General features: G+C 43.3%; 1 protein-coding gene across 8 annotated transcripts in view; it reads left to right on the forward strand.

Moving 5' to 3' along the window:
* The first annotated feature begins 466 nt into the window (after positions 1 to 466).
* The window catches only part of KLF12 (KLF transcription factor 12), a 466,131-nt gene continuing 453,164 nt past the window's right edge, over positions 467 to 13,433 (forward strand). For 4 of the 8 annotated variants that reach the window (XM_074387609.1, XM_074387614.1, XM_039473313.2 and 1 more), the window contains exon 1: positions 6,990 to 7,211. The gene's annotated coding sequence lies outside the window, so the exon portion shown is untranslated. The other 4 variants (XM_074387613.1, XM_074387611.1, XM_074387618.1 and 1 more) reach the window with 3 other exon arrangements.

Genomic DNA, 13,433 nt, shown 5'->3' on the forward strand with positions numbered 1-13,433 from the left:
GAAATATGAGAGACAGTTTCCTGTTCTCTTTTCTTTGTACCCCTCCTCAAAATATCAAGTTGCCGAATTCTAAGACTCTGAATTTGTAATGTCTTTCACAGTTGTTCCAACCTTCCTTTCTTGATCTGCAGTCCAATGCTCCACCCCTGAGCTATACTCCCTCTTCCAACCTTCATTTCTCAGCATAGCAACTTGACATCAGTTTGGCCTAATTTCTTAGCCAGGCTATGCAATAATAGAAGTTGCCAGCATCCCATCCACCAATGACCCATTTATATTCCTAGATTAGAGTTCAATCTTTACTCATCAAAGAATTAAAACCTCAAGCCATTCTTGTTTACCAACTTAAGACCTTATATTTCAAAGCACCACCCAATACTAGCAAGAACACAGGGAAAATGGCAATCTCAAATATAATGGTGCAATTGTAAACAGATAAAATATCTTTTTTTCTTTTTTTTTCCAGAGACAGGGTCTCACTCAGTTGCCTAGGCTGATCTTAGCTCACTGAGGTCTTGAACTCCTGGCATTAAGCAATCCTCTCACCTCTGCCTCCTAAGTAGCCGGGATTACAGGTATGTGCCACCACTTCCAGCTTTTTAATTTTTTGTAGAGACAGAGTCTTCCTATGTTTCCTAGGCTAGTTTCGAACTTCCGGCCTCAAAAGATACTGTCAACTCTGCTTCCCAAAGTGTTGAGCCTATAAGCGTGACCCCACTGCAGCTGGTCATAAACTTTTAAAATACTTTCGAAAAATAATTTGGCAGTAGGTTTCTAGAACAGAAAAAAACAAACTCATATTCTCTGTTTCAATAACACAACTTAGGGAAAACTATCTAATATAAATACATATACATATTTTTTATAAGAGAGAAGCTAAGATATTCACTACTATGTAAATACGATTGCAACAATTTGGGAAAATTCTAATGTTACATGCTATATAGTTATTTATCAGTTTTATCTAAGCTCATCATAATACCTAGGTTGAAGTATTGTATATAGCATTGAAATTAAAGTAGTATTTTGTAAACTAGATATACTCTAGTGGAACTAAATTATTTCCATGGCGAGTACTAGTTCCATTTGCAAAGTTAAAAAAGCACGGATACCTATAATTCAGATCTCATATGTCTCAATTTATTATATTTTAAAATGCAGACTATTACTTTACAGCTCTAATGTTTATAGCCTCAAAACTTACAAATGTCATTTTTAAAAAAAACTTGCTGTAAATTTTCCTTCTGGTATTAAAAAATTGAACATTTTTAATTTAATACAATAGAATGCTGTCTAATTTTAATAAAAAATAAATAATTGATTGAATGATTTTTAAATGACACATATGAAAGAGAAAATGGAATTAAGCAAAAATGCTCCAAATCTAATATATTTATGTAAAAACTTTAACTAAAAAGTAAGTTGCTTGAGGAATGTGGCCAGAATTAATGTTCAAAAGGTATTTATTGACACATTACAGAATTTTGTTATTTTCAATATGTGCACCCAAATGGAAACTCAAGTTTTCTGCTAAATCATGTTTAATGTATGTCATTCTAACTTTATATATTGTAGTTATTTCACGATTCAAGAAGCATTCATTAATCACCTACTATACGAAAAACAGCATTGGGGGTAAAAGAAAGGCTAAATAGGTGATTAAAGTATAGCTCTTGTTCTGAAAGATGTAATAAGTGTGCATGTAATAGGTGGGCGGGCCAACAATACCTCATGGAAATAGAAAGGTGTGAGAACCTGAAGAATAAATGAGGGAGTCAACATTTATTGGATGCGTAGTTGGGCAAATATATCTCCCATTGGCTCAGGTAAGCAGCTAATAAACGTTAATCCTTCAATGTGAAGGAAATATTATTTAAGTAGGTGGAAAAACAGAGAATCAGACAAAAGGTGAAAAACCAGCTAGTCAGCACCTGAAGCACTCTTTCAGTTATACCATAACAAGCTCCAAAAAGGGAAAGGTAACTTTTTGGTAAGAGGATGGATATGTACACATGGATGCAGAGTATTCAAGAATCCTTTTTAGAAGATTCCAGAGAAGACAGAGGAAGATCATTGCAAGGTATGTGCATCAACTGGAGGGGAAAGTATGAGGTATGAAAATGGAAGTGGGGCCTTTATGAGTCATGGTATTGTACTGTTACTAACTGGTGCCAACTTGGGTTTGTAAAGATAGATATCATTAGTGGATTTGAGGGAAAGGGGGCTAGATGCAGAGCTCAGAGCTGGGCAGTGGACATGATAGTGGAGGTAAGGCTGGAAAACACCTGAACAAAAGTGACTGGAAGAAGATGGAGAAGAAGACACATTTGAAGATGTGATGAAGATATTTAAACTAGAAGGATCGAAAACTGTATTGATTGCAAGAAAACAAAGTTATGAAACGGCATTTTCCCCCTAATTTGCAGACAGCTCATCCCACAAATCAAAACATGGTGTTTACCAAGTAATCACATAATATCACCAACTGTTTGCAGTTATAGTAAGGCTTTTACATGTCTTTCTCAGTTTCTGATACTTGAATGAGAAAATTTCCCTTTGCTGCACATTATTGCCAAGATATGACACATGAAAAATATAGGCATTGAAAACCTAACAGTACATGTTCACTTTGGGCCTCAGGAAAAAAAATCAAGATTGTGTTTTAAAACTTGCTCAGAGTTCTGGAAATCAGCTTTATTTTTATTTCTAGTTAAATAGAATCTTTCAACATAGCTTTTACTTCTGAAATGGACTTCACTCCTACCCTCTTTCTTGAAATAATATCAGTGCTAAATCATGTATGGTTTCACTAACCCAAAGCCTTACAATCTCTAAATGTACACAGATATTGAACAGAGTTTTTACCTTAGAGAAATCTGGATGTGGTACAGGTAATGCTGTTAATACTATATAAGATTTTTCTAACCACTAATTTTCAAAGATAGTATCACCACTAGTTGAATATAAGATCTGACAAAAAGTATGTGGGCAGGTACCATTTACTTTTATAGTAACAACATTATTTCTAGTTGTAAATTTTTCTGTTGTTTGAATTAGATATTTTACCTGCTTTGAGGGTGTTTGGTTGTGCTTTTTTGGACAATGTGTCAGGTAAAAGAAATCCAATGCATGTGTTACGCATAAGAAATTCAGGGCTGGGTGAGGTGACTTACACCTGTAATCCCAGCACTTTGGAATGCCGAGGTGGATCACCTGGGTCAGGAGTTCAAGACCAGCCTGATCAACATCTCGAAACCCTGTCTCTACTAAAAATAGAAAAAAATTAGCTGGAGTTGGTGGCACGTACCTGTAATTCCAGCTACTCAGAAGGTGGAGACAGGAGAATTACTTGAACCGGGGAGGCGGAGGTTGCAGTGAGCCCAGATCTTGCCACTGGACTCCAGCCTGGGTGACAGAAAAAGGCTCTGTCTAAAAAAAAAAGAAAAAAAAAATTCAGAATACCAAACTTAACCTTCTTTGTTTATAATTCATTCTTCTAACCTTCTTTGTTTATAATTCATTCTTCTTTTAGTTATCTAAGACTAAGTAAATGAAGTTTTTATATAGAGTTAGGGAAATGGGTTATCATTTTTACCAAAATCATCTTGGTTTTAAACAGAATTGAAGCCATATAGTATTGGATTTGACAGATACTCTCAAGCCCCAGATTCTATGACTGCACTTTCTCCCTACACATTCTTTTACATGGTCCTCCTGAATTAAGGACTGAAATAATTTTGCCATCTTTATACTTTCTTCAAACACAGAGAGGAGAAAGGTATAAATATTAAATTAAAAATGCGCACCTTTGCAAAGGTAGTGTACTTTTCCTATCTTCTTCCTTTCTGTCCACACCTTAGTTTTCTTTAAATCCAAGTTCTACATAGAGATAGAATTACATGAACTGAGTTAGAAACGCATGCCTGTGTGTACACACACACACACACACACACACACACACCCCTCTAGTGACCTCGCTCCAGTTAGCATCCATGCTTTTTATTCTTTCAATATTTTTGCTCTTCTACACCCACCCCCAGTCCACACCACGAAGTGATTCTCTTTTCTAAGCCTGTTTTTCTCTTCTTTATCCTTTCCCTTTTCATAGCTAGGGAGTTGGCTTAATGTAAGATTTCTACTCCATATCTGTCAACAATTTTTAAAATCTGCAAGCATTTTTTCCCAATGCTTGATGTACTTTTTCTTTTAACCACATAGGCTCTCCCGACTCCAGGAACTAACCTTGACCTACCCCTAGATTCCTTATCCCTCTGGAATGGTTTCTTGGAGTTTATTTTCTGTCTTTCACCACTCTCCTAACATGCCCGTGGCTGTTGCCATAGGAAGGGAGTGCAGTTTGCTTTTCCACGTGCAGAAGCACTCGCTATAGAATATATTTATGGTCTGTCCGCCACTCAGCTCACTCGAGAAAGAGCTGTTAGTACAAGAACTGCCACGATGACATAATTTCTTACAGCATCCTTCCACCCTTACAGCAAAACTCCCTTCCTTCACTCCCTGCCTCTCCCTGCCCCACCTAGAGGGAAACTTCAGTGATTCTAGCAGAGGCAAGTTTCTCGTTGAAATCCTGCGCAGTTGCTGATATTCTACTGCTTTTTAAACTTGTCTTTTCGTGCTGTTTCCATCCGGGTGTTGCGGAATGTCAAGGGCTGTTTACCCTCTGCCCAGGATCGGATCAGAGAGTGGGAGCTGGGGCTGCGTTCACTGGAACGGAGACCGCACCCCGGCGACCGACCCCTTACCCTCCAGTCCCACTTGGGCTCCAGACACTCCCGCCGCTAAGGTTACTTTGCTCCAGGAGTGCTCCACAAATTTCAGACATTTGTTCTTGGAAACCTCAAGACCAGGACAGACCCCTCCTCTACATCCTGCTGTCTCCCTAAGACACATCTTAGGTTGTTGGGACTCCTTCTCTAGGCTGGACCACTCTTCCCATTTTCCTCACATCCTAGGAGTGGCTGAAGGCAGAGAATGCACCAGGCAGACGCCGCCTTTGTTGTGAACAGGAACGCACACCGGGCCTGGAGCGGCTGGAAACTGCCACACCGATGGGGAGCCCGGCCGGCCCTGGCACACATTCGTGCCTTCGCTCTCATTTCCTGTTTCTCAGTCTCTCCCTTGTTTCTCTTCCCACCCCACTCCACGCCACAGTACAGCAGAGCTTTCTCTGCGCACACAAACTTCCCCTTCCCGGCTTTTCCGCCACCCCGGCGGTTTCCCACGCGGGGCGGGGGCGCGGGGCAGGGGTGTCTTGCGGTCCCCGGAGCTCCGCGCTCACCTAGGCTGGCCAGGAGCGTCCCACCCCAGCCCGCCGGCCGCTTCCGCCCAGTCTGCTCTCCGCCCCCGCCGACCCTCCGGCGCAGAACAGACCGCGCGCCCTCCAAGCCGCCGCGGGAACTGAAGGGCTGCCCTGCCGCCTCCTCTTTCTCCCGCCCCACAATCCAGCGGATCCGCTCCCCGGGGCGCGGAGGCGGGGAGGGAGGGGCTGCTGGGGAAAGCGTCAAGGACTGGCTCCGGGCCGCCCGCTTCTTTGGGCTCCGCTCAGGGCACCGGACCCCCTTCCCCGCCGCCCCTGGGCCCAGCTGGGGTCTGTAGCTCCCGCTTCCTCTGCCCCAGTCCTGCAAGTTTGCCTCTTTCTTTCCCGCAGAAGTGGCACGGGCAGGGGCCCCTTCTCCTGAGGTGGCGAGGCCAAGCGCGCGTCTCCCTCTCGCCCCCATTCATCCCGCCAAGGTGAAGCGCAGGGAGAAGGGGCGCCCTCGCCTTGCCCGCAACGTGCGTCGCTCCGGAACCCAAACAATGACTCCCCTGCTGGCCGCGCTTGGCCCTCGCCTGCTCCACCCGCCCCACCGGCGCGCAGAGGGCACCGCCTGCGGGGCTGCCCCGGCCCGACCCCATTGTTGCCCGGCGCGGTCGATGCCCAGCGCCCGGGGGCGGTCCCTGCGCGCGGCCCCGCAGCCCGCAGCCCCAGCCGGCCGCCCGGGCCGGCTCCGCCCACACCTTTCCAAGTTCGCTGGCGGGCAAGCCAAGGGGACGGCTGGGACGCCGGCCCCCTCCCTGCACTGCGCGCCCCCACCCGGGCGGGAGCGGCGAGGGGCGGGGGCCGGAGCTGGCTGCGCGCCTTCTAGGTCCCCGAATTCTCCTCCTAAGCCTGCTTGGCGCGCTCTAACACAAAAGAGGGGACTTTCTCGCAGCTAGGCGCGAGTCCTAGCCCGGCGAGTTGCCCTCCGGGAGTCCCTCCCGCCGCGAGCCCCCGCGGGCCCCCTCGGCCGGCGGCTCCCCGAGCTCCCACGGCCATGTGTGGGTTATTTGGGGTGCCGCAGCGAGGTGGTGCAGGTGAAAGGGAAGCTCCGCTGAGGCCCGGGACCAGTGGGCGGGGGCAGGGGTGGGGCGGGGTGGGGCGGGGTGGAGGCGCCGCGTACCCACCCCGTAGCCCGGCGGCCCGCGCGGGGAGGCGAGGGCCGGGCAGTGGGTGTTGCCTTCTACCTCTGCGAGCGGGGAGGGGTTAGTTTCCCACAGGGGATTTCAACCATCACACTCAGAGCCCGCCTCCTAATCCTCGGGCGGAGCGGCTCGGGGGCCCCATTTTATGGCAATAAAGCGACTTAGCGCCTGCTGAGCGAGCCCCTCCCCGCCGCCGCCCCCGCCCTCGGCCCCACCCCGGGGCTCGCCCGCAGCGGCGGGGCTTTGTTTCTGGGGAGAAGGACCCGGAGCTCTTTTGTTTGGGGTTTCTTGTTTTCGGCCCCCCCCACCCGCAGCTCACCCCACCCCACCCCAAGCGCCTCTCTGGTTTCCTGAGCTGCGGGCTGCGAGGGAGGAGAAGCGGCGTCCTGCAACCCCCTCGGCTGGGCCCCGGGGTAATTCGATGCGGGCCTGGCGAGGCTCCCCACACTAGACCTGGGCTCGCGTCTCGGCAGCCTCCACCCACCGGCCCACCCTACATTTAGCGCATCATGTGATCCGGGTAAGTCATTTGCAAGTACAACAGTTCCCCGGGTTGCCCCCCATTCATTTCCTGAGAACTGCAGAGAGCCGCTGAGAGGCTCTGCGTGTGCGTGTGCGCGGGTGACGCCGTGTGTGTGCGAGTGAGTGTGTGTGTGTGCGCGCGCGCGTGTGAGAGAGAGAAAGGGAGAGAGAGGGGGACTCTGTGAGGGAAAGAAAACAATTTCTCCTGCTCTGCAGCTTCTGTTCAGGTCTGTGCCGATTCCGTTTCTTATCAAAATAAACAACCCCCTCCTTTTTTTTTTTTTTTTTTTTTTTTTTGCCATCCCAAATCAGACCATATTCTCTTAACGTGTTTTATTTTCCTTCTGTCATCTGCTCAAGTTAAATCATTTTGGTTGGTCTGTGTTCTTAAAGGGGGAAAGTGCTGGGAAGCGGGAGGGGGCCGGGGAAGGGCGATGCTGTTGCAAAGCAAGTAGCGTCCGTCGGATTCGTGGAGAAGAAAGGAGGAGGTTTCTTCCCCCCCTCCTATTTTTTTTTTTTTCCAGAAGAAGTTATCAAGTAACGTGAATTAAGCAAATGTTTTTCTACCCCTAGTGGAATTGTTGGTTGCAGTGTTTGCCTGACAGTTGCCAAGGATGAGAAATAAAACCCCAGGGCTGAACTGGGGAGGGGGGAGTGCTCGTGGAAGTAGTTGGCCCCCCGGCCTCTAGCGGGGTAGATGAATAGCTGCCGCACCGGGGCCGTGTGGGCTGTGTGTGCGCGCTGGAGATAGTGGAGGGGAAGGGGTTAAGGCGGAGATGACACTGCTGGCATGAATAGTGCTCCTGGTGCTACATTCATTATTGTCTCTGGTCGTAATGATGTGTAACTGTCACTTGCTACAGTGCCTGGTCCATGCTAGTAGCCGGGGGCTGGCCGGTGGTTGTTATTTTCAATTACGGGGGACCTGGTCGGAGTTGACAAGGGGCAACTTTGCACGTCCACCCGGGCCGGGAACCCGCAGAGCCGTCCTGGAAGCCACTTCTTGCCTTAGAAGCTCACTCTGAGGATTCGGACTTGACCTCCGCGACATTAGTTAATGTCACGTTAGATGCTTCCCTACGGGGAGAATCAATCCTACTTTTGTTGGTTAGAGAGCTGCCTGCAAGAACTTTGAAAACTTTTATCTTTGGGGCAAAGGGTGGGGTGCACTCAACAGTTTTGTTTCGCAGTGCATCTGAGGCAAATGCTTGGAAAAAGTACCAATTCCTTTGTTATATGCCCTGCAGCTTCCCAACCCCCTTCGCCCTGCGCTTCGAGTTTTGCATACTTTAATAGTGTAGTCTTAATTCAGCTGATAAAAGATGACTGTGTTGAGTTAAAGTGTATTAATGCAACAGAATGTGTAATCTGAATAAACAGTTTGTGTAGTTAGTATTGTCAGCCCTCTAATTTAACTGTATAGATGGCGTAAGTGTTGTTCTGTGTGGATTGTTTTAAATAATTCCACTGGCTAATGGAATTCTCGGCCGAACACTCGGGTATTTTATTTTTCACTAGCGTTAAGATTTTCTCGGTTACCTTGTAACAACAGAGAGACGAGCAACTCTATTTACATTTAGTGCATGTGCATCTGGTGACTTCGCTAGACATCTGCCAATCAAATACACGTCATTCTGCAAAACCACCTAGACGCCTCCATGCCCTTTTCTTACTGGACGATAGAGTTGTTTAGATAAGTAAATGCTTTGACATAAATTTAGTGGCTTTTAGCAAGAGGAAGCTTGTGGTGGGAATAGGAGTGGTCACTTTGAGGAGTGGGTGTATACTGTCTTCTAAGAAATGCTTTTAGAACTGACATTTAATTAAAACAGTGGACACCCCCTCCCACCCAGGGCCCCCAAGAAAAAAAAGCTTGCTTGTGCTATTCCCAGACCTCATTCACATATTGTGTACATTTTTTAAAACCACATGGAAATTGGTTCCGATAAAGGCGTATACTTTTAGGCTAGAAAATTTTAAACTGTAGAAGCATAGTGGAAATAGGATGTTGAAGGACAAACATTTCAGTTGCATAAGTTATATTTTTATTGTTGCAGACCGGTCAGTCTCGATACTAGATTGAGTATATTAAGCTCCTTTGATCTGAGGAGAGAGCAATTTGAGCATAAAAAAATTAAAAAAGAGGTTTATTATTCTACCAATGACTGTGACGAAATGTACTGGAAGAATTTGAAATTTGAAATGTTTTCACATCAAATTTTCATAATTATTGAAGTAAGACCATGTAACCAACATAGCTAGGTCAGGTTAAACAAAACATTCTTGAGGGTTTCTGTTTGTTTTTTAAATCCTTCTGTTATTTACTACTTAGTGCAATCAGCTGAACTTTATTGAAGAATGCTTTTTATTACTATTTATTGAAAAAAAATTGTTGTGTTAATGAGTCCTTAATATTCCTCAACTCCCCAACCCCCACCCAAGTTCTTTTTTCAGAAATGAATGTCATTTGGGAGGAAATGGTCCTAGTATAGCATTTGAGACCTTGACCTTAGCAACTCTTGGCTGGTGGTTGTTTACTACAGCTGCAGCCTATGTGTGTGCTGAAAGGGAAGGTATGCAAACACTAGTGCACTCACTCTCCCCAGGCTAAGGGGAGAAGGAATCGGGATACTTGACGTTCATTCTGAAGAGCATGCATCTGGTCTATAATATCCATCGTGTTCTGGTCATGTGAAATATACATGTTGCTCAGGGATATTTTCTCTGCCTCCTGTGCAGGGAAATTATGCACTTTAACAAGCTCCAGTGAGTTTTAGATGTTACAGTATATCATGAAGCAGGCTGTTATCAACCTAGTGAAATAATTTGGCCTTAAATATAGGTGTGTTTTATCTTGGCAGAGACAACGTTAAGTGCTTAGGCCTCTAGGTTTATGCTGAGAGCATTTTGAATTCAAGCCAGTGTTGGTTAATCTAGGGTTTGGAGTAACCTTGCCCAATGAAGGGATGTTGTTAAGTAGATGAACATGTAAAGGTCCTGGACATTTTTTCCGTCATACAACATGGAAAGCATAGAACTTTATGTTTTTGCAAATTAATAATATTACAATGAGCACATTAAATTGGAGTGTTTATATTGTGAGAAAACAGTCAAGTTCATAAATCTAGCTGTAGATTGTGTATTAAAGTATAAAACCAGTAATGGCACAAACTTATTTGAAGTTTTTTTAAATAGGTTTTTCCACTTGCTGCTTGAATGTTGATTAATGAACATGAGCTAAAATCCCAAGACAGTTTTATTCAAAATCAACACCATTATTACCTTTTCTGTTTAGAAAACAGATTTTTTTTTTTTTGGAGATGGGGTCTCTGTCACTCAGATGGAACTGCAGTGGCATAATCATAGCTCAAATTCCTGGGCTCGAGGGATCCTCCAGCCTTAGCCTCCCAAGTAGGCAGGAGGGATCTCACTGTGTTGTCCAGCCTGTCTCTTGAATTCCTGGTCTCAAGCAAACCTCCTGCTAAAGTGCTGGGATTGTAGACATCAGCCACTGACTGCACTGGCTACAACTTTAATTTTTAAAATAAGTCCTGAAATAGGTTGTAGCTGCTTATCTGTCATTTTCTACTTGAAAATACTATATGATCATAGACTGGAAATAGCTTATTTTTTTGTCCAGGATTTATTTTTCCTTTCAAACTCAAACTTATTTGTTTTTCAGTGTGCAATTTATACAGAGCTTTCAACTTTTACCTGTTTACAAAATGTAAGAGTAAAAATATTAAAATTAAATCACAGGCAACACCCTATAACCACAGCCTTAACTCATCTACCACAACCACTCCTCCCAAAAGCAAGCAAGTAAACAGATGGGCCTTGCCCTATGCCCAGAAGGTCAACAGTCTTAGTCTTTGTTAGACCTGCTTAGTTTCTGAATCCCAAGCCCAGCCCAGAGCTGTCTGACTTCCACCGGCCAGAATTCACTTTTGGGGCCTAGGTCAGCCACACCCCATCTGATGTCAGCTATTGAGTTCTTGTGGTAGAGAACAAATGCTGTGGATTAAATGGTTACTTTCTGTCTATATTGTCAGTAATTATGTTACAAAAGGATTTTTCTGTTTTGGGTGTTTATTGTCATAAAGTGGCTACTTGAGTAGTCTTATTGCTCCATAAAAATTTGTTTCGGTCAGCAGTAGATTACAGGATACTCACCCAAAGAATTCTGCTCTAGTATGAGCAGAATTTCTTTTTTCCTGTCATTTTTTTTTTTTCAGCTTAAAGTCATGCTTTTCTTTTGTTACTTCTCTCATGGTCTACATTTTTGAATATTTATTAGTGTAATAATTAGACTGCTCTAAACAGATTTGCTATCTGGTGCAGAAGTAGCAGCAGGAAGCCCTTATTGCTGTATTCCTGAATGGAACGTAAGAGGGGAATAAATTAGAAGACCTTTAGGATAGTTTTCCCACCCCAGTCAAAGACTGTAGAGCAGGCGTCCCCAAACTTTTTACACAGGGGGCCAGTTCACTGTCCCTCAGACCGTTTGAGGGCCGCCACATACTGTGCTCCTCTCACTGACCACCGATGAAACTATCTGTTACCTTTGACAGCCGTGAATTGTGTCCCAAATGTGACATTCACTATGCTTTTCAGTCTATAGGAACTTTCACAGTAATTCCTGGCATGATGTGTATGTATACAGTTGGCCCTATTTTTTCAGCACTTTTGCATTAATTGAGTCAACTAATGGCAGATTGAAAACATTCAAGAAGAAAATATACAACAGTACAGATGATACAAATAAAAAAACCATAACAGCTATTTATATAGCATTTACATTGTATGAGAGATTGTAAGTAACGTAGAGATGATTTAGAGTATATAGGAAGATGTGCACAAGTTATATGCAAATACTGCATCATTTTTATAATGAACTTGAGCATCCATGGATTTTGGTATCAGCTGGGGTTTGGGATCCTGGAGTTACTCCTCCAAGGATACTGAAGAATGACTATATATTGTATATACATATATATTCATCATCTTATATATCTATACATGTATGTATATATTTAGTATTTATGTGTTTTATATGTGTTTTTGTAGTCTATATCTTTATTTTGCAGTCTATGTACTAATATCTATATTAGTACATAACCCCCACACACACATACCATACTCAAGACCAAGAATGATAGTAAAATTTCATGACCAAGAAGTACAATAAAAAGCCACACCTGTGTATAAAAAAGGGAGGAAAACAGTCTTTAAAAAATTCTGTGTTTAGTAATACTGTGCTCACTTTGAGATTATCAAGCTAACTCAACAAAACAGAAAAACAACCCTGCCTTAAAGAAAACAAAGCTAAATGGCAACCAAGATAAATTATTCCACAACAATGTAAAGAAAACCTTCATTCATTTCATAATGAATGGTAACCTCTAAGATTACACATCCTTGAATCACAACTGATTTCAGTGGCAGATATATCTCAGTTTGAGTCTTGTTCTCTTGCTTACTAACTATGGATGAACTTGGTCAAGTTTCTTAACCTCTCTGAGTCTAGAAAATGGAAAAAATAGTATGTAGTTTACAGGGCTGTGGTGAGAGTTAAATGAGGTAATGTGGCCAAAAGTCAGTTTGTAAAACTACAAAGTACTTGTGTGGCAACTGATTTGACAGGAAAAGCACTCCGCCATACCTCTACCGCCCCCATTCTCTCCTCCCCTGAAAGGGATAAACTTTCCTGCTCTTCGAAATGAGCATATAAATTACACTTATGGGGAAGGAATTTCCGAGTGTGGGTAGAAAACTTGTGGCAGTCAAAGGTCATGAATTCCATTCCTGTCTTACCAGAGATTTGCTCTGTGACCTTGAGAAAGTCATTCTTAAAAAGTTTCAGTGTAGCTAGCATAAAAGTTACTGTTAACATTTATATAATACAGGTGAGATAGCCGAGCTTTTCCAAAGAAAAATACATGAAATTACAATTCTCATCATCATTTACAGAAACTTGAAAATAAAGATGAACAATAATTAGAGATTGAAAGTCTGCAGGCTACTTCTTTAATGAGTCATCTGAAGCTTCTATCAACTTATCATTTTAAAAAGCCCTTAATTTTTAAAATAATTACAAGTTATTAAATTTGTGATGTTGTACTATAATTTCAAGCAGTACATTGAACTGCAAATCCTTGGTTAAGCTAAGATTCTGTTGATTAAGCTATGTCTGATTTATGACTTAAAAGTCACTTGGTTAGACATTGTTGCTTTTAACTAACATATAAAATGCACAATAAAGGCAGATAAAGAGGATCTTATATGTTACTTGTACATTTATTGAATAGTTATTTATAATCATACATTTACATGATTTCTCCCCAACTGCATTTTCTCCAGTAAAAAAGAAACACAATTTTTTTTTTTTACAAACGTAACTTTTTTACACTCTTACAAGAGCAAAAAAACTAACTAAAACTAGTTTATCA

The sequence above is a fragment of the Saimiri boliviensis genome, chromosome 16 (genome assembly GCF_048565385.1).
Source record: "Saimiri boliviensis isolate mSaiBol1 chromosome 16, mSaiBol1.pri, whole genome shotgun sequence".
NCBI lineage: Eukaryota > Metazoa > Chordata > Mammalia > Primates > Cebidae > Saimiri > Saimiri boliviensis.